General features: G+C 43.6%; 1 protein-coding gene across 3 annotated transcripts in view; it reads right to left on the bottom strand.

The window, feature by feature from the left end:
- The window catches only part of PLXNB2 (plexin B2), a 259,192-nt gene extending 246,603 nt beyond the window's left edge, over positions 1-12,589 (bottom strand). For all 3 annotated transcript variants that reach the window (XM_017818176.1, XM_017818177.1, XM_017818178.1), the window contains exons 1-2: positions 12,476-12,589; positions 2,307-2,409 (exon numbers count right to left, since the gene is read on the bottom strand). The gene's annotated coding sequence lies outside the window, so the exon portion shown is untranslated. The remainder of the gene's footprint in view (positions 1-2,306; positions 2,410-12,475) is intronic.
- Between the last annotated feature and the right edge of the window lie 6,886 nt (positions 12,590-19,475).

Here is a 19,475-nt window from a genome sequence, read left to right as displayed (position 1 = left end):
GGATTGGAAGCTGTTTGCTTTGAAATTATCACCCCATTTACAAGATTCAAGTATTTTAAAATGAGGTAAGAGGGAAAAGAAAGTGACTATGTTCATGGTTAATGCTATAGAAAACGTTAGCAGCGCACAGGAGGTCACCAGCCAAGAAAGAAAACCAACAGGTACCAACCGAGAAAGCTCTCTCCCAAAGTGCACATGGACATGATATTTAGAGCACCCAGAGAAAAAAAAGGCACTAACAAGATCTATGCAAAATGCCTGTATTTACTTTAAAGCCACCTCATATTATTCCCACAAATACATGGAAGAACACAAGCACGGCTGCTACTGAAAGTACGAACTCAACACCCTAATTGTTTCCAAAGTCTCCTTTTCCCTGACTAATAGGGCCACCCAGGATGGGATCAGCAGGAAAAGAAGAAAGCTACAGACACAGGCAGGGCTTGATAACACAATGAACTTGGCAACAAAATTAGTTTAAGCAGGTCTTGAATCCTTTTTTTTCCTTGGGCGGGGTGTGTGTGGGGGGGTGCCTTCCAGCGTCTCAGTCCAACATTGCAAATAACTACGTGTTTGCAGGGCTATGCTGTGAAACACAGTAGAGATGGAGGGAAACTTTTAAATACTTTTTTCAAAGCCATATAACAACTGTATATAATATAGTCTAATGCTAGATCAGCTCTGCTGTCCAGTCCACTGCACAGCTTCACAAAACTCATGGTAGCACAACCATGCAGGTACTGGCCAGTGATGGTAGGAACTACTTACAGCAGAGCTGCCACCAAAGATTTCATATCATTGAATGATGGTCCATGCCTGCTGCTAACCCACTTGGAACAGAAACACTCTCTCCTATGCCAAGTCATCTCGTGGGTATGGAGAGCCTAATGTGAAAGTGCTTTGTAGGAGGCTTTGCTCAAGCCAGGAAATCTGGGGATGCAAGGTCTGCTTTTGCATAGGGGGTTTTGGGGAGGCAACATAGGATAACAGAGAATTATCAGGTCCCCACCCTTTCTGGTCAAGAATGAATGCTGCAGCATCCACTTGCCCTACTTATATCTGACAAAAATACCACTAAAATGTGCTACAAATTTTCCAAAATTCCCCAAAGAGAGGCAATGTCAAAAAAATAAGAACAAAAAAACCCCCAAACTAAAAAAAAAAAACCAAAACCCAAAACCAACCAACCAACCAAAACCAAAAACACCCACCCCAAACCAAACCAAACCAACAACAACAAAACCCCAACCCAAAACCCAGCAACAACAAAACCCCCCCAGTCAAGAAACCTGCAGGACCCCACTGCCCCACTGCTTATAATGGATCCCATAGATGGCACTCTGGACACTAAATCTACACACAAAGCAGCCCAGACTTCTGATATTCCAGTAAATATGCCTGTTGGGACAGAGACCTTCCTATCCATGCCAATGTATTGTCCATAAAAGGTGTGAGAAAATAAAAGTCTGGGGGGGGGGGAAGGATGCAAGAATGTAGCCATTTCTGGCCATAAATTTACCAGTCTCTTCCCAACAAGCTAAGTAACAACACAAAGTAACTCTTTACTGCTGCCTTATTCAAAAGCTCCTAACTTCCAAGGCTGCAAAAACCTCTTCTGATACTGGAGTTACCGTTCAAGTATAATTCAAGTAGATTAATTAAGCCACAGACAACAGAAAACACAGTCTGCCTCTTCAAATTATCAGTAGGAGAATATATCATTAAGAGTTTAGTTTCAAGGATGCTGTTTACATTTACTCATTTTACAGGCATAAGGATAAAAATTAAAAGGTAATAACTAATTGCTACAATTGGGAAAAGTAAATTGGAATCTCCTCTCTGAATACACCTGTGTAGAATAATTTGAACAATGGCAACATAAGCAACACAGATTGCAAAAGTGAAGTGGAAAGTGTTACTCTGAGCAATTGAGATACTATGTTTTGATAACTGAGTTAACTTGTAGATGCTTCACGCACACAAATTGCTTAACGTCGTTTGACACTACAGGTCCAGGAGTTACAAAGATACACACAAAAATCACAATTGAAGCAGACAGTATCCAGGACAATTACAAAATAAATACATTTCATGCCAGATTATTACACTAAATTTGAGGCTGTAATATTTCAACTTAAGCCCAAAGCACATAAACCAACACCATACAGCCATCTCTAAGCCAATCACACTGCAGTGCTATACATGACTCCTCCTTCTCAAGCAAGTAGCACGACACAAACACAACACTTCGGAAGCAGAAATGGAAGTTTAAAAACCCCCTGAATCCAAATGAGTTCTTAGCTCACCTGAGCAGCACAACTGTTGCTAGTGAAAGGGACTTCTTGAGGCTCAGGCTTCCGTGCAAATAGCTTCCAAGATGAAGTGCCTTTTGATGTGTACTTGCTCCTGCTGCGAGAGAGACACAGAAAAGATTCTTCAGAGAAATAGATAAGATGAGGGACTGGGCAATATGACAATCAAAGATAAAGAGCTTGCTCCGTGAGTTTATTGGCATCCTAAGAAAGGAATCATTTTGGAGCTGATGTCTCAAGACATTGCAGAAGATTTCTCATTTTCATCCATATAATTGCAAAAGGCTAAGAGTAAGGAAGGTGAAATGTATTGATTTTGCACCACATACAGCAATTAAAGGTTTAAAGATGTGACATGATCAACAAACATTAAATCAACGGGATTTTGAAAACAGGATACCCAAACGTATAGGCCAAATAGGTAAAAACCAGTTAACTGAAAGATCTCAAAACAGCTGTTGTTAGTGAGTAACGTCACCATGCAACTGCAATGCTCCTTTTGTGGTTCAGAATGACTGGAATTATGCTCTACCTTACTTAGCTGTCTTATTAGCTACCTGGAAATATGCATGTCCTTGATGGTAGAATTACTGGATTACATGGTTTAGTAGTATGATAAATAAAAACAGAAACCAAATAAGAGTTAACTCAATTATTTGTCAAACTGGGTTAATTCCAACCAAAACAGTCTTAAGATGTCTGAATGCAGATATATGCATTTAGATACATGCAGTAATGTGGGATGTAGGTAAGGTTTGCAAATCAGAGGACTGTGACCTTAAGAAGCAAGGAAACCAAAAGGGTGAGGTCAACATAGCCTCATAGCTAAGCATGACATTCAGACCTTCTATTGTTATTAGCAGGGCTAATGTGGCTCATAGGTGCAAAGATATGAGAATGAATGGAAATACTGAATGGGGTAGCATAGAGCATGCGATGGTAAAGAGTGACGCTGACATACTGCGCTCAGTTCCATGGCTGATGCTCAAAAAAAGATGTTGAAAATTATAGAACATGCAGAGTAGAGCTGCAAAAGCAATTAGCATCTAGAGGGGGACAAAAGGATTATGTATAATCAGATTTAAAGATGCAGTCCTTCTGATAAGCCACACAGACAACTGACGACTTACTTGATCATCTTTAAGGAAAAAAAAAAGTATCAGCAACAAGAAACTCTTTAATATTGCCACAAGAAGACTTAAAAGGGATGAACAGATGCAAATCAAAAGCATGGAAGGCTCCTGTTAAAAACAAGATGTAATTCTAAACATGCAAAACCTAATAGGAACAACTCAAACATCTTAAGTATTTTCAGGATAAGATATGCTTTACCCCAAGGATTTGTTTGGCCCATGAGCAATAGCCAAGTGAGATGTTCAAACAATTGTGGGATTTGACAGCTCCTCTGACCCTAAATTCTGGATGGCACTCTAAAAAAAAAATCCAAACAAACCCCAAAACCTAAAAAAACCCCTCAATCAAATAGTAGAAAAACCCCACCAAAATTATATTGCCCTGCATTTTTACCAGTGCTACTGAGCACTGAATCAAATGCATAATGGACTGTGAAATGCTTGCCCCAGCTAAATGTCAAACCAAGAAGCCATCTGTTAGTAAACATAGATGTCACCTCTCTGGTGTTTTTTCCAATCTACTAATACATAACTCATATCACCATTTAGGGCTCAGAATTATCAAGACAAAGGAAGTCTTTTGGTTTTTTGTCTCAACAGCTTGGGTGAGCAGAAGGTGACAATATCTGGAGCACACAGAAGATGGCATGTTCCGAGCCATGAAGACAGCTTTGTGGTTGTAGAGTTACTCTTGAAAGATTTCTTGAAAGTACTCACGAAGACACTTTTTGCCTGAGTAAAAGCCTTTCAGACAAAACCACTGCCAGTTGGCATGTGTGGGAAGAAAAATAAATATCCCCAAAGTCACCCATTTCTGTTGTTTTTTAGGTTTGTAACTTACACCTGCATGGGTGATGGGCATGCATCGCAACCACCACTGCAGTTTACGTGAGGCATTACTCAGTTCATGAGGGAAAAGGTCCAGCTGCTGCTGCAAATCAAAACTGCACAGAAAAACTTTTTACAGCTTTTAAATTACCTAATAATCCCACAAGACTGGAAACAGAAGAGGTCAAACTATTGCTTTCATTCTCTTGCAATTCAACAGGTCCAACGTTAAGTTTATACCAATTTGTTTTGTACTGATTAAATGAACATAGCATGTTAAGTTCAACACACGCTGTGACAACACACTAAGGAAGGACAAATTAACAGTCTTCTGATGTATTTAAGAGAGATGTTGCATATTGTGGACTTCCAACTGCAATGAGCATAATCAGATCCATTAAAGGGAAAGGACTAACTATTACAAGCTGAAGGAAACCATAGCTTACTACTGTTAACCATTCCAAGTGCCAAGTATCTTCAGAAAAGAAGCTTTTATTTGCTGTGTATGCCTAGTCTAAATCCAAGCAAGAGATTATTAAATTGTCCTGATTTGGGATAGCAGACTTCACCTTGTATTTTAGTTGCACGCTTCTTACCAAATCAATGTGTTTTATATTTTCTGCCCTCTGCTTTTTTCTATGGTTTCATATATTTAACTAATCACTATTCTCCTACTGGGCAAACACTGGTTAAAAAACTGGTCCTTTATAAATTCTAAACAGTGACACAACTAGGAACGTAAGAGCTAGATCTTCTTTACGTACAACACTTAGATGTCAGAAAGAGTTACTATCTCTTCTTAAACTATCTAGAAGATAAACAAGAGCCCTGAGGAGAAAGACGTGAGGCGATGTACTTTTACATATTTAACATGTAAGTATAGACAGAACATTAAACTTGAAATGTGAAAAAATCTTGATTTCTGCATCCCTTCTCTGAGACACAGAGCTATCAAATTAACAATTCCTCTAGATATAGCAAGATTAGTGTCAGGTTTACGAGAGCTTCCTTCAAACCAAATTGACATGCAGACCTAATCTAGTTTAATTAGAAATGTGCTAGCCAGGTCTATTCAGCAATTAGCACGAGCATATCTTGTTGTAAAAAGGTAAGTTTTGGAACAATTCAGTTTAAGTGCTAAATATCCCATGGATTTTTATTTAAAACCTTGTTGACCATATGCAGTTACTATGTACATTATCTGATAGAGTGCTTCCGACTGGTCTACCTTGAAGGTGCAGCACAGAAGGAGGATAACTTAAGGGCAAAGATTCTCCACAGCTTCCTGGATTGTTGTAGGATGGAGAGGGCTTTCAAAAAACAGACATGAATGAAAGAATGAAAGAATGAAAGAAAGGTGGCAAGAAGACCTCTACAACATAAAGGAAACTGTGATTGTCAAGTAATACAAAAACCATTCACTGCAAATTACGCAAATCATAGAATCATAGAATGCCCTGGGTTGGAAGGAACCTCAAAAATCATCTTGTTTTAATACCCCTGGATAACTTCCACTAGATTAGGTTGCTCAAAGCCCCATCCAACCTGGCCTTGAATGCTTCCATGGATGGGGCATCCACAACTTCCCTGGGCAACCTGTTCCAGTGCCTCATCACCCTCACAGTAAAGAATTTTTTCCTAATATCTAATCTAAATCTACTCTCTTTCAATTTTAACCCGCTCTCCCTTGTCCTGTCACTATCTGCTCTTGTAAATAGTTTTGCCCTATCTCTCCTGTAAGTTCCCTTCAGGTACTGGAAGATCGCAACAAGGTCACCCCAAAGCCTTCTCTTTTCCAGGCTGAACAACCTTAACCCTCTCAATCTGTCTTCATAGGATAGGTGCTCTAGCCTTCTCATCATCTTAATGGCCCTCCTAAGGAGTAGCTCAAACAATTCCACAGCCTTCTTACATTGCTGCCAACCTGCTGGCCATGCTTCTTTTGAAACAGCCCCAAATACAGTTGGCTTTCTGGGTTGCAAGTGCACATTCCTGGGACACGCTGAGTTTGTTGTTAATCAACATCCCCAAGTCCTTCTCCTCAGCGCTGCTCTCAATCCATTCTCCACTCAGCCTGTATTTGTGCTTGGGATTTCCTCAACTGGTGTGCATGACCTTGCCCTTGGCCTTGTTGAACTTCATGAGGTTCGTACAGGCCCACATGTAAAGCCTGTCAAGGTCCCTCTGGGTGGCATTCCTTCCCTCCAGAATGTCAACTTCACCACACAGCTCGGTATCTTTGGCAGGCTTGCTGAGTGTGCACTCAATCCCACTGTCCATGTCACTGACAAAGATGTTAAACAGCTCTGGTTCCAATACTGACTTCTGAGGAACATCACTCGTCACTTGTCTCCACTTGGACATCAAGCCATTCACTGCAACTCTGAGTGCAACCATCCAGCCAATTCCTTATCCACTGAGTAGTCCATCTGTCAAATCCACGCCTTGCCAGTTTAGACAACAATGCCTTGTGGGACAGTGTCAAATGCTTTGCACAAGTCCAGGTAGACGACATCGGTTGCTCTTGCCTTATCCGCCAACTCTCTAACCCCAGTCATAGAAGACCACCAACTTTGTTAGGCATGGTTTGCCCATGTTGAAGCCATTTTGGCTGTCACAAATCACTTTCTTCTTTTCCATGTGCCTTAGCATAGCTTCCAGAAGGATCTGTGCCATGACCTGGCTGGGCACAGAGGTAAGACTGACTGCCTTCACTTTTTACTTGTGGCCCTTAACTAGTGACGCCAGAAAATAAGAAAAATGAGTGAAACACTAGAAGTAAGGTTTTAATTGGATAACTAACTTCTTGAAAAGTCACACTTTGATTGAATAAATCAAAACTACTAAATTCACTTGTTTCCAGGATCGCAAAGCTGTTTGACCAAGGACAAGAGGTAGAATATGGCATGTCAAAAGCAAAGCTAGAAAGGCAGAAACTTGGAAGCTAACCACAAAGGTGGAGCAAGGTCGGAAGTGTTTCAGAAGGTGCCAGGTGAACTCTGTCCACTGATGAGTGCTGAGGCTCCCAAGCCTGGGAAACTCAGCACAGAGCTAATCATCAATCCATTCTGGCGCCAACTCCCAGAAGCTAAATTCCAAAGAGAAACCGAGCGTCCCAACAAGCATGTAGCTAGTGACCACAACTCTGCTGACACACTCCTGGGGATAAAGTCTGTCTCATGTTATGATGGTGTCAGGCTGAGCAGTTGAGCAGGGGCTGATCATTATGTTGAGCCTGAGATTTCTTTGAATAATTATTAGTACTATTTATTAAGCACAGACACTTTTGGACATTATATCAACAAGTAAGTCTTTCCTCAACCACCTGAGATGGAAACTCAGATCCAAAAGCTGTGTATTTCCAGAGATTTAACTGCAGTGATAAAAACAGAAATACTTGATTTTAACACATAACTAAATTACTACCTGCCTAAAGAAAGTAAGTCTCATCTCTAAAAGACCACCTGAACAGCTTTCCAGTCTGCCTGGCTGCTCCAGGGCTCGGGCAAGCATGTGTCCTTTCCCTCCTCCATCCATACTCTGCTGCCTCCAGGGGCAAGGACTCCACATCCTCTTTTTGTAGCCAGATTTGAGCAGTTTTATAAATAGTTAAGAGAGCTTTTTGTACCACTAAGCCACTGACGGTTAAATGAAATGTCTGTCTTCAACTCCTTATTTCCACTTTGTCTACATGAGTTTTGACCAATTAAATAGTACGCTAAACCACTTACTATCCATATACTGGTTTTTTACTAAAACAAACATCCCCTCAATGACTTAGGCTGTGTGATTTTATTTAAACAAGCATTAACCGATCAGTATAAAATCCAAGTCAGACTCATACTTACACATAACTCAAAGTAATATTCCACTAATTCTAGTTCCCCCTGGCTTTAATACAGCTACTAATGCTCTTTTTCTTGTTTGGTTGGTTGTTTTTTTCCTAATGGTAGCCATTTAAAGAGAAGAGGACCCTTCATTACAAGCTGAGCTTTACAACTTCCCACAGTGCACAGGAAAACCTGTGAGAAAAGCCAAAATAAATATCCACTACTGAGTTGAACTAAAAGATAAAGGTGACAAAGTAGGAGGAACACCACATTGGGGTTGTTTGTTTATTTAATTCCATATTGATTATTTAGACTCTCATCTCACTAACAGCTATGCAGGTGCTAGCTTTACTTCAAGAAGGACCTAGAGTTTTTGTTTGCATAAATCAAGTACATTTAATCAAGTGCACATTAGCTCATCAACATATTGGATCTGAAGAGAAAATGCATAAGTGACAATGCCAAGCTATTTTGGTGAATATTCATGATATCTCTTCAGAACAGTCTGAATGGAGGAGAGTGAGAACAAAATGACAGTAAAAGAATGGTAGCAATTACTTTTCTAGCACTTGATGTTGCCATTAACTGCTTGCTGGCAAGATCTTAAAGTTGCAAACCACAATTTAAGCTTGTTACCTTAATTTTACAATTGTAATTCAATATTCTGAATGTGACACTAGTGTAACAAATATGTTCATTCAGTGCTTCTTACAATAAATAATTTAAAAGTGTATGAAAAGTTCCAAATTATAGCCATTACAGAAATACAAATGCTTAGTATTACATCTTCATAAAAATAAATAAATGTGCAAAGCATTTTCTCAAAACTGAGCCAGAAACCAAACCTGCTAGCAACAAATGGGACTTTTTTGTTCTTAACAGGCATTCATGAAGAGCTCTACCTTCAAAATGTAATTTGTTCTTTAGGAGCTTCTGCATGCAAGGCAAACAGCTCCCAGTTTTGTAAAACTATACAAAGCCTTTATCCAACTTCCAGTATCATCTGTAGGAAAATTCAGGCAGAAGGCGGCTGTGCCCTTAGTGAGGATATTTTACATAACAGGTCTTCAAGTCAGATGGACAAAGCAAGACTTGGCTAAAAGAAAAAAAACTTTGGTCACTTTCTAATTCCCAGAATGGATGAAGGAGGAAGAGAGGAAGAGGGGGTTGTTTGGGTGCATCCATTAGCAAATTTTCAGATGACGCTGAGTTGGGGGGGGAGTGTCGATCAGTTGCAAGGCAGAGGGACCTGGACAGACTGCAGAGTTGGACTGATTCCAACGGGATGAGGTTCAACAAGGCCAAGTACCAGGTCCTGCACTTTGGCCACAACAACCCCATGCAGCACTACAGGCTGGACACAGAGTGGCTGGAGAGCAGCCAGGCAGAAAGAGACCTGGGAGTTTGGATTGACAGGAAGCTGAACATGACCCAGCAGTGTGCCCAGGTGGCCAAGAAGGCCAATGGCATCCTGGCCTATTTCAGGAACAGTGTGGCCAGCAGGTCCAGGGAAGTGATTCTTCCCCTGTACTCAGTGCTGGTGAGGCCACATCTCTAGTGCTGTGTCCAGTTCTGGACCCCTCAGTTCAGGAAGGATATTGAGGTGCTGGAGCAGGTCCAGAGAAGAGCAATGAGGCTGGTGAAGGGACTTGAACACAAGTCCTATGAGGAGAGGCTGAGGCAGCTGGGGTTGTTTAGCCTGGAGAAGAGGAAGCTCAGGGGAGACCTCATCACTCTCTACAACTACCTGAAAGGAGGTTGTAGCCAGGTGGAGGTTGGTCTCTTCTCCCAGACAACCATCAGTAAGACAAGAGGGCATGGTCTTAAGCTCTGCCAGGGGAGGTTTAGGTCAGATATTAGGAAGAAATTCTTTACAGAGAGGCTGATCAGGCACTGGAATGAGCTGTCCAGGGAAGTGGTGGATTCTCCATCCCTGGAGGTTTTTAAGATGAGACTGGATGTGGTACTTGGTGCCATGGTCTAGTAACCGCAATGGTAGTGGATCAAGGGTTGGACTTGATGATCTCAGAGGTCTTTTCCAACCTGGCTGATTCTATGATTCTATGATCTACTACATCCTTCTGAAACCAGAACCCTGTGTAGTGTGACCAACCTACCAAGAAGGTCACACAGCCTCTTCTTGTGCAGAGCTACCTCCCTGCGACCACCGCCCACCAAGCCTGGTACGAGGTAGTTCACTGGAGTCTCATTTGCCATTTCATCTTCATTTGCGAAGACTGGCCATACATACATACATTTGCCATTTCAGAAGAATGTAGGTGCCAATGGACTATGGTTCACAACTGCAGCTTGATTCAGCTGACTTCAGTTGTTTGCCTTGTGCCTCTGCCAGGGCAGAGCGATGAACAGGAGATTCATGCTACCAGACTTCACATCACATACTAACATGAATAGCCATAAAATACAGTTTACATTCATATGCCCATCTGTAAACTCTGGTAGATTCAAAGTTCAATAGAAAACAACATTGAATTGGAGAGTAACCCCTGGCAAAGGGACAGGATGAACAGCTGAATGCGTCAGCTCCTGGAGTATAAGTCAGAGTCACAAGTGTATTTATTGTGCTATCCTTCCCATGCCGTTGACAATCCAGGACTATCAAAGAAGCCTGATTATCAACACTGTTGTAACAGACTACCAGAGCATCCAAAGCTTGCAAGACCAGTTACATATTTCAAGCTTTGGAAAAAAACCAAAAAACAGAGATATTCTTTAGCGCAACTTTAGAGCTGACATCTTCTGAAAGGAACTCTAAAGAAAACTGAAGCCAATCCTAGGTACATACCAGCAGCCTATTACTTATCAACCTTTGCTTCCTCCTAGATTCCATTGTAATGAGAATATAAACAGTAAAATAAGCATATATCTTCCTCGAATGAATTACCTATTCAGAGTTCCCTCTGGTGTTCAATAAGCTAATCATCACATTCAAGGTAACAGCCTTAGTTACAAAAGCATCAAGTTCCCTCACAAGCAAGTTATCATTTGATGACAAACTCAACGATAGGGACAGGACCACAGTGTTGTTACTTATGGACAAAAGCTATTTTCCATCGGATTTCAGAGAGGCGATAAACTTATACTTCTTTGTATATTCACCCGGGTGTCTGATTAACCCCGAAAGGACCAAAATCTCTACAGATCCCTTCCGTCTCCTGGTATCACCAAGACTGATGAAGTCTCGGAGAAGGCAAAGTAACAAATCACAGGTACAGCCCGGCTGAACGCGGCACACAAATGCGTTCTTCACCTCCCGAATATCTATGCCTTGAGTCACAAGCCTTTCCAGCCTCGCACTCCCATTCGCCTTCACGGAACACGAGCAAAGTACAGCGTATCTAATTAACAGTTTGGAAAGAAAGTTTAAAGCTGTCTCTGAAAAGAGAAAAAACGCGTTTGCAGGAAAACCCAAACGAGCTCCCAAGCTGGCAGTGCGCAGACGGAGCGCGGGGCTGGCGCCGGGCCAGGGCCAGCAGCGACACAGGGGCTGCTGACCCCGGCTGCGCCGCGGGGTTGCGAAACTCCCGGGAAGAGCAGCCAGGCTCCGCCGAGCAGGGCTGCGCTCCGCGGCGGGGGCGGCGGGAACTCGCCGGGCACCGGCGCTCCCCGGCTGCCGGCCGGGAAGAGCCGCCTCCTCGCGCCTCCCCCCTCGCCCTGCACGACGGCTGGGAAAGGCGCTCCGAGTCCGGAGCCGCCGCCCGGGAGCCCTTTAACCAAAACCATCTGGGCGCGGACAGCGCGACGGAAAGCTCTCTCCGCCCCGGCCCCCGCTGCCTGCCCCCGCCTCCCCGGCCTTGGCCCCGCAGCCGAGGAGGGGAGAAGCTTCTCTATCCGCGACTCAGCAGCTCCAGAGCTGGGGGAGACGGGGGGAAGTCGCCAAGGAATCCGCCCCCACCCCCACCCCGCGCCCCATCCCGCGGCGCACGGCGGCAGGGCTGGGACTGCGTTACCTTCAACAGGTGCAGGCGCCGGCGGGAGGGAGCCCGCGGGCTCGGACCGTCCGAGTTGCCCGAGCGGCAGCGGCGGCCCCGGGAGCCCAGGAGCCCGGGGCGGGCGGTGGTGGGCTGGACAGAGGCGCTACGGCAGCTCTCGGCGGCCGCCCATGCTCCCGGCGGGCCCCGCCGCCGCCACCGCAGCCGGAGTCAGCGCGAAGGCGGCAGCGGCTGCGGCCACCTCCAAGAGGAGGGAGGAGAGCGGCGAAGAGCGAGAGAGGGGGAGGCAGAGAGCGAGAGGAGAGAGAAACCGCCCCAAGAGAAATAATCATCACATGGCGGTCGCGATCCGCCGCCGCCCCCCGACAGCCAGAGCCTACGCTTGGGAGCTGGGGAAAAGCTGCGAGGAGGGGACACACCTGTAGGCGCAGCACATATCCGCTGTGAGCACAATGCGAGACAGGAAACTGAAAAAACAGCCCAGGGAAGGAGAGACGCTCCCGTTCGTCCCTCCTTCTCTCCCTCCCTTTCTCCCTCCCTCCCTCCGTCCGTTCTCCTCCTCCTCCTCCTCCTCTCTCCACCCCCTGCCCCTGGTCAGGATCCGCTTGCAGCGCTGTCTCATGCAGGGAGATCCAGGAGAAGGGCCGGGAGGCGGCAGGAGCTGTACTTTCTCCCCATTTTCCTTTCCCATTCTCCGCTTTGTTTTGCCCGCCAGGCAGGCGCAGCCGGCTCGGCGGAGCGGGGCCGCCCGCGGTGCCGAGCGCTCCCGGTGAACCGGCGCCGCGCCGGGGGCGGCAGCTCCAGCGCCGGGAGCGCCGATCGTCTGCGGGGCCCGGAGGGTGAACAGCGGGGAGCGGCGGCACTGCCGGGGCGGTGCTGCCCGGCGCCTCTGGGCTGCTCTGCCCGCGGCCGGGGCCGGCGCTTGGCCTCCGCGGGGCTCTCCAGGCGAAAGGTCTACCTGCTGGTCTGTACCTAAAGGGCGTGGGGTACCTGTCGGATCCTGGTGGTTTTAGGGAGGCTCCTGAACATGCAGAAATAGCGTAATTCCCGCCCCTCATCCCCTGAGCGGAGGCTCTGAGCACCCAGAGGTTGCTTCTCTTCTTGCACACCTTGCCTTGTCGTTGTGGGGGGCCAAAAATATGTTCCCTGGCATCACTTTTACTGAACTTGAAGTACTCCAGGGTTTATCTCTCTTAGGTAAACTCTCTGCAATCACAATTTCTGAAGGTCCTTTCTCTTTCCAAAGCACTCCACTGAAAAATCTGTGTGCAAATTTCTCCTGCCTTCCTCCAGAAACAAGCCACAGAGTTATCGCAGAGCCCATTTCCCACCTGTACATGAACACAACATCACCTTGTTTTAGCATCATGATCTTCTCCACATTCAGATGTCAAATTTGTCTCAACTATAATTAATGTAGGGATAATCTGTTAAAAAAGGGATGCCTTAGAAGAATGGCTCAGTTAAGCTTTGGGCAAGTTTAGACTTTGTAACTTTCCATTAGTCAAATGTGGACCAGGAGTAATTCATTAACTGCTCTTGGCACTTCGAGTACAGCTTCATTAAATGCTGTGTGTGTTGGGCTCCCTACTGAAACAACAGGAGACAGCTGGTCCAAAAATCATGTTTCCCAAACTAGAAGTTGCTGAAAAGTTGCCTTTGCATCTCAGAACAGCAACAAATACCAAATAAATAAAAATCAACTCCAAAAACCAGGGCAAGAGTAAAGTTAGACTTGGAGGAGTTGTTAAATCCGTCTTTCAGACTGTGGCTGTGCAAAGTGACACTGAAGACTTACTGGTGGTTTGGAACCCTTCAAACTTAATATGGTGTTTTGTGGGGTCTTCCCTTTGGGGTTTCACAGAAGAGACAGACTGTGCTAGCTGGGTCTTGCCAGTCTGGCCCAGTTTTTGTGCTAACCTGCACCAGAAGGCCCTTGTCCTTGTTTGTTTGCTTTTCCTTCCTGCTCTTCACCTGACTGGGCTGAGTCACTGTAAGATGAGAAAGAACAGCGCTGGCATAATTGCAGTGTTTCAGAAGATCTGGATCCCTGCTCTGTACCTCTTCAATTACTGGAAGAGTGAAGGGGAATGTGAAGAGAGAGATGGGACTTCCCTAGGAAAATTGTGTTAGTCATGTCCTGAAATCCTTGTGAGGAATCCAGGAAGGAGAAACTCGCAGGCTGCTATGGGCTTGGTAACGCCTCACTTTCCAGGCTGCTTTTTCAATGTTTGGGCTCCTGGCCAGGTTGTACCAAAACTTCTGGCTTGGAATTACCAGCCCAGCAGCTCTCCTTGTGCCCTGGGCTGTGAATCACTATCTCCTGGCATACTCTGCCTCAGGGTCTTTTGCTGGGGTCTCTGTCACTCATCCTCCCACCCTGCCTGCTCTCCCTACTGTGGGGAGAAGCCCCAGGTGTGGGCCCATACCCGTTCCATCTGATGATTACTTACTAGGACCGTACTTGCTATACTTCTGCTGCCTCATGGTGGCTGTACCCGGGTTAAATCTAAACCTTGGCCCTCTCCCAGCACACAACATGGTTCCTTCTGCCTGGAACAGTTTCCTCCAGCTCCTGTTCAGCTCCTGTTGCTCTGGCCTCATGAAAACTTTTTTTAGAAAACTGCCTGTGGACATATACAGAGCCAGAGCAAAGGTGGCAGTTTATTTAATTCAAGAGAGGAGCTGGTGAAGTGAAGCTATGCTGAATCCTCATCCAGTCCGTAACAATTACTTGATGTGCATTTCACCTTACCAAGTGTGACAGGGATTATGAAGCTGAACTGAGGCTCTAGGTGGCCACATAGCATCCCACCCAGGGACAGCTGTCTTCTCTACTAAGCTTCTGTAAGTTGCTGTTCTGCCAGGCACATGTGGATGTGCTAAAGCACCAGTGTGGCATCAATATGCCTGTGCTTCTGCCAGCTGGGGCACAAATGTGTGCTGCAGCACTTTGGTTACTGAATTCAGTGCTGAATTCAGCACTCAGCTCACTTGCAAAGGTGAAAAGTGTTCACAAGATGGTCTACTGCCTCCTATCAGCCCTTCCTTGTCTTGGAGCCAGCACACCATCCTTCTGCTCCATGGAGAAGGGATACAGGGAGATATTCCCCAGTGAACCCAGATAACAGCTGCACATCAAAACCTGCTATTCACAGCTGAAGGATTATTCTCCTTCCTCATCACCACCCACCAAAAAAGAAAAAGAAGAAAAGAGGTCAAATTAAATCCTAAACACAGAGATGCCTTGAAAAGAGCAACAGGTAAAGGACTGAATGATTAACAGCTTCCCAGACTCCCGGGGATCTTCACTGCAGTTGTGCATACACACAGGATGTGACTTAGGGTGGAAAGTTTTGCTTCCTACCTCTCCAGCATCAGAACACAGATAATGGGGCTACATGTGAATAGAACTCTAGTCCGGATTTGAATTTCCTACTTATTTCCTTCCTCCACACTCCCTCTTTCTCTCCTCACCTTGTTATCACCCATTCGATTTTCCATGTGTCCTCCTGAATTTTTTTCTCTGCCTCTTATTTTCTTTTACACTGACTGCAACACCTGTGCCTCTCCCCTGCTTCTCTTCCCAGTGGCGTCAGTTCTCAATTTTATGCAAGACGCAGCCATACACAGTATCCTTCCTACTGCTGAGACCTGCAAGGCCTATAGAAAAGAGATGAATTTCCAGCCATTATTAAAAACATCTTGTTCTATGAGCAACAGAACTAATGAAGCCAGGTTTCCTGTGGTTTCACCTCTGACTCACTCATTGCTATAACCTCATCTCCCATTTCTCTTTCATGTCCAATGTGACATCTCTTCTTGGTGGTGAGAGGCAGCTGCTGTTGCAGCTCTGGAGCAGCACCGGTGCTGCCTGGGCTGCCGGGGTGCTGGCTGCTGCCAAGCACAGCCCTTAACAGCCGAGTTCCTCCTGCGTGTCTCTGTTGGAAAACTAATTTGAGTCTCTAGTCACTGATGCTCACAAATCTCTGGAAACTTAATTATCTTTGAGGCTTCTACCTCTTTTATTCATTTGTTTGCAACTAGCCAAGGTGTTCTGACATTTTTATGAGGGGCTGATGGACAGATAAACAGTCAAATGATTAATTATCGGTCTTTAGGAAGGAAGGTTGTTGCCCTGTGGTCATAGAGATAACCTAAGAGCAACCCAAACAACTAAAAAAGAACACCAAATCCTTTAAAGTTATGAAAATTGCACTTTCTGTGTGCTGAAAATTTTCATTGTCTGCAGACCCATATGTCTGAGCAACCTCCTTGCAGCCTGCTTGGAGATGTCCCATATCTCAGATCTCTTCTGAAGGGTGGGGAAGGGTAAGAAAGTGGAAAGGACTCTTCTTCCTTAAGCAGCCATATGTCTGCTGTAACAGTTGAGATTCAGCCTGCCCTTGCACTCCTGCTACCACAATCCTTTATAAGAAATTTATATCAATAATGGGAAAACAAAGAGCACAAAAAGTAGGACACTACCCGAATGGTTTTAGTCTCATGGCAAAGATATAAGCAAGGGATCTATAGGACTTTTTCACTCTCCATTTGATATCTTTTATTTGGATAGGGCACTGCATCTTCTTCTGCTAGTGACTGAAATGACCCAGATATACATACTTATATTTTTACAGTCCATAAATCACCCTGGAATCTACGTTTTCTGGATAAAAAGTGCCAGATAAATCTAAGGGGTTATTATTAGATTTTTTTAAATGTCACTGTGCACATCCTGATTTTCATGCCCTTTGCACCAAGCTTACATGGTAGATCGATTTGTATACATTTGGGATTGTTTTGTAGATTTCTCAGTGTCCCTTTTCCAACAATTAAAAAAAATATTTAAGGGTAAAATAACCTCAGGTTAATTGTACAATTCCCTTCATTTTGTTCCTTTGATGCTAGAAAATATTTGAATCACCCAAAGCAGGTGGGTTTTGGTATTTCCTAATCAACCCTCTCTTGATTGTAACCAATACATTTGTTTACCACTGCACAAAATTTGTTTACCCCTGTGCAAAATGCTATCCAGTCAGAATTTTGCTTTTGTTTATTTAGCAAACATTTTACATATACTTTGTTACAGATATAAATTGCTGCACAAAGGTATGAGATAAAAACCCAGCAGGTCCTGGATACAGCTTCCATGTAGAATCCACAGAAGGTCTTATATGGATGTGTGCAATGTCTATATGAATTTGTATAACTATTACAAGTAGCAGCCTTCTTAGTCAAGACTTGATATTCTGACATTGCCCTGGTTGCACCTGGCTGTGTGTGAACCCAGTTAAGAGATCCTTGGTTAATGAAGAGGTTCATATGGACAATGCTTGTGGTTTTTTAATGCTATCTTGAATTTTCTGAGGAATATAATTGAATAAAATCAAAATATGATAACAAAATTCAGTGGGAAGTTTAGTGATGTTTCAAAATGTAGCTAAAATGAAAATCAATGTAAAATACTGACAATGAATCTTTGCCCCTGCCCTTTTTTTTTCTCCTTCTTTTTTTGTTTAAAGAAGCCCTTCACAAACATACACACACACACCCCCTGTATATATACAAACCAGACAAACCAGCATTTCCAACTTTAATTGAGGCAGCTGCCTAGCTAAGCTCCAAAGCCATCACTTTGACATTTATTTTAAATTCAGCCAATCTGCTTACATTTGACGGTATTGCTAATTCTGCAAGTGGTTGAAGAACTGGGTATTAGAATGAGCTAAGAGCCATACATGCTGCTATAAATGTATCTATATTGTATTAAAAAACAGAATCTCATTATCTACTAATATTTGAACTCATTTTATTAGAGAGGTAGGCTATAGGAAAACAATTACAAATAAGAGTGCATGATTAGAGAGTTCTATTCAAAAGTGGAAAATCAGATTTAATTATTCTTTGCTGGAAATAATACATCTTTTTACATCAGTAACCTCAGATGCTGCATAATTAATAATTTCCAAATATATATTGCAGAAATTTTGTGTTTATACAATTTAAGTGTATCTGGACTATAGTAGTTTAGCATACAACTTAAACACTAGGAGTTTAAGATGGTGCAACAGCATTAGAGAAGCATTTATCATTTTAAAAGACTTTGAGCAATCAGAATTCATCAATGACACTTCAGTTAAGATAGAAAAATAAAGTATTGACTATTACACAAAGGCTGTATTTTACCTTTTTATTCGTAGGAAGATTTCCAAGATAATATGGGTATTTTAAATGACTAGCTGAGCTTCCATCATGTGATGGCAACTAATCAATAAATCATATGTCGTTGTTGTGGCTCAGCATGTCAAATAGCTGCATTCGGTGTCCATATTTAAAGGTTTTGAGCAATTTTTTTGTTCTTGTACATTTCTAGCTCATTAGCCCTGATTCTAAAAGTGATTATTTTCTTGTCAATGAAATTGGTAGAAAAATCACGTCTTACCTGTTTCTGTCACGGGGAGGAGATGGAATGGGGTAATCAACAGGAAACTTCTGTTCCTTAAGACTGCTTGCCACCCCATGTGGTTTTACTAAAGCAGCTTTTCCTTGTGAGCAACATGGAAAATAAATACATGGCATCCTGCAAGACACGCTGGACATTTTGATGCTCATAGGAGATGGTAAGAGGATGTGGTGGGGGGAGGATGAATGTTTTTGAAAGCAGCTTTTGGCATACATAAATCATGAGGTTTGTACCAAGGCCTGGGACATCCAACTCAGGATTTTGGTTAGATAACAGCATGAAGATGGACTAATAGCGTTTCAATTACCCTGTCCATCTCTGTTACATTTGCCTACCAGAACTCCAGTGTAATCTTCATCTGGTATATGAAAACTGCCCTGCATCTGTAGGTGAAATAGCTGGCCAGGACACATCCAAATCTCTGGTTTAAGAACAGTGGCAAACAGCTGAAAAAGCCATAGCTTTTGTTATGATCTCCCATTGCCATTAATCACATTTTGAGTACCTTTGCCACTCCGTCAGAGTATCTAAAAAATGTTCTTGATGAAAGCAATTGGTTCACTTGGACTCAAGCCAGAATAAAACGCTGTTTGTCCTCAAAGAGAGATGCTACAAAGAACTGGCTAAAGTACAGTCACTGTCTTTTGTCCACAGTAAACAGCCCTAGTTCATCAGGATATTGAAAATCTCAATGTCGTCTATGCATTAGTCTAAAAAATGCCTGTTTCTTCACGTTTTAATTTATTAGGAAATTAAGTTATTTTCTTGTGGACAATAACTCAGGATGTAATAACCCCCATGTTTATCACAGGCACATCAGATTGCTGGAACTCATGCAATCTGAAATGAATTGTGAGGGTTTGTATAGGTTTCTGAGAGTACAAAACACAGCTGCTCAGTTTTCTGACAGCTCTGGTTTATGCGTGTATATATATATATATATATATATACAC

The sequence above is a fragment of the Lepidothrix coronata genome, unplaced genomic scaffold (genome assembly GCF_001604755.1).
Source record: "Lepidothrix coronata isolate B3197 unplaced genomic scaffold, Lepidothrix_coronata-1.0 Scaffold66, whole genome shotgun sequence".
Classification (NCBI taxonomy): domain Eukaryota; kingdom Metazoa; phylum Chordata; class Aves; order Passeriformes; family Pipridae; genus Lepidothrix; species Lepidothrix coronata.
Note: the sequence above shows the minus strand (reverse complement) of the source record. Positions and strands in the feature narration are given on the sequence as shown.